Below are 2,701 nucleotides of genomic sequence, written 5' to 3' on the forward strand. Positions count from 1 at the left end.
TTATGTTAGATGATGGAACTGTGGCCCTTGGACGGACTACAAAGTGCTACTAATTGTAACGGGGCACTGCCGACTTGTGCTGCTTCAGTACAAATCCACTTCGCACCGCTTCAGTGCGAGTGGAGCCTCACGTCACTTCACGGACACTAGTACGTACAGAGGAAGACTCGCTTTAGAACACTTGCTTTGAAGAGGGTTAAAACTAAACTGTATTCTGATAATTAGGTTCTTCTGTATCAATCTAGTTAATACTAACTGAAATACAAACTAATAACGAGCATGTAATAATGTCTGAACTGTCTTTGCGCGCGTCCAGTGCTGACTGGACCGCGGAGAAAGTAAATAGAATGGTCTATATCTACAAATGTTAAAGTTTTCCATATATTTACAACGTAAAGTAATACTCTCAAATATAATCAACCTTTAGATAATATATTATTAAAAAACCTTAAAGTGTCAATTTCATGTAACGATACACCCCATCAATCTTGGCCATGCGGTCCGATTTGGACAGAGATGCCGTCCATTCAGCCATCGCCAAGTTCATACAACATGACTTGACGAGGCGAAGGAGAAAGTAGCCTTACTAAATAAGCAAGGCTCTCAACAGGCAGAACTGTTGGGGTTACAATAGGTACGAACCCCTGTACCTGGGATGACGCACACGTCGTCCCGAAACCTTAAAGGTTGACATCTCTAAGTATAGGGGGGTCGAAGAGGACTCCCTCTTAGGATGGTTTGTCAAGTCGGACGATGCCATAAAGGCTCGTTACATCGTCGAGAGCAAATCCAAGTCGCATTTTGCTCGGCCCATACGTTTTAAGCTCGCTAGAGGCTTTAAAGACCGGCTCAAACAGACGTTTGAACCGCCTAGGACTGAGTTCAGAGCTCGATCAGAGCATCTGAACTCAAGCAAGGCAAGCGTGATGTTCACATTTATGCCCAGCATATACGATTCTTGCAAAAAAAAGCGCGTTGTATCACAGACAACCCAGTTAATTGCACACGTTGATTACAGTATTCGTGCAAAGACTAACGGATGGTCTTGTAAAGACCAACCTGTTCCGCTTGGAACTGCATACGCTGGAAGAAGCAATGTCCGTTGCGGAACAGGAGGACTTTAGTTTTAGACAGGCTCAAGCTAGTTCGTCATCGTATCGACACAAACTGGGAGGCCAGAACCTACGGACCTCTCTTACGTCGAAAGCGAGAAACCTCGCTTTTCGAGCATCAAGCGATTGCAGAGATGCAATCGCTGTCAAAAGTTAGGTCACTATGCTCATGAGTGTAGTGCTCCACCCCCAGTACTGAGAGGTACTGAACGTAATTATAGACCTAATGCCAGAGCAACGGTCGCGGGTCCGACGTTGTTGCGAAATTGCAACAACGAGGCGGACCGCCAACCAACCGTCGGGGTCCTGCTGATCCAGCAACCTCAAGAGGATTTGCAAATTTCTTGGCTAAAATTGCTTCTGACACACAATCATTATGTGTCTCTGCACCTGGCTATGAGGAATCCCTCATCACCTGCAAATTTCTTGGCTAAAGTTGCTTCTGACACGCAATCATTATGTGTCTCTGCACCTGGCTATGAGGAATCCCTCATCACACTTGAAGTTAAAAGTGACAAATAATTTGTCATTTATAGCCCTTGTGCGCTGTGAAGCGTCGAATAACTTTATTCGTCGCCAGTCGCTAGAGGGTCGTAGGCTCAAATATTTTGAGCGCGACATCCCTTCTATGAGGATGACGGTGCGTCTAGGGACAGGCGCATCGATAACAGTAATGAGACGCCTAGTGAAATTTCACTACACGTTAAAACATTTACAGTACTATGATGATTTCATCGTGCTGGATTCGAATGAAAAATTTGATATCATCTTAGGTTTACCTTGGCTCAGAAAGAACGAGCCAAGAATGAGCTGGCAGCATCGATCCGTAAAGATGCCTCGCATTTGTTCATCAGATGGCCGTCTGGTGAACGTCCTGGAACGTTTATAAGCGTATAGATGAACTACGAGTGAGTGCGATGCCCTTACTTGTGGTACGGTCGTTAGTACGACTGCACAAGATCACAGTGTCATTACTAATCACCCTATGGATTCAGCTGCCAGCGGCTTTGCGAATGCACAGGCAGCGCCGAAGGTCCACCACTCGAATAAGTCGAGTGGATTGAGGCATGAATGTACGCCTAGCGGGCGACATTCAAGGAAGATACCGGTTGTCCAGAATGGACAACACGATAATCCTAGGTCGAATAGAGAGTCTAGCGTAGAAGACCCGACTGTGATAGCGCAATCACAGTTGGAAGACGTTGAGAGATTAAGTCCCACGTACTAGAGGAGAAATCTCCTCAAATAGTTAATGTTGAGGTAACTAGACTTCGAGATCCCGAGGGATTGATCACTCGGCAGCCTGTGGATATTTTGCAGGAAGAAATCGAGACATTTCATGCCTTGGTCAATGACAGATCAAGAGTAAGCGCTTATACTCTTGATCTGTATGCGCCTTCGAAGTTAACTTCGGAGATCACTCAATTACCAACCCTATAACCCAAGCGGTTCTTGAGTTATCTGCATCGAGATAGAATCAAGCAGATCCGCGTACTCGTCACAGAGCACGAAACTTAACCGATATTCGGTCAGCGAAAATTTAGCAGAGAACGAACGAGTTCTCAGCAGCTCATCGATATACGAAAGTA

Source organism: Bremia lactucae, linkage group LG5 (assembly GCF_004359215.1).
Source record: "Bremia lactucae strain SF5 linkage group LG5, whole genome shotgun sequence".
Lineage (NCBI taxonomy): Eukaryota > Oomycota > Peronosporomycetes > Peronosporales > Peronosporaceae > Bremia > Bremia lactucae.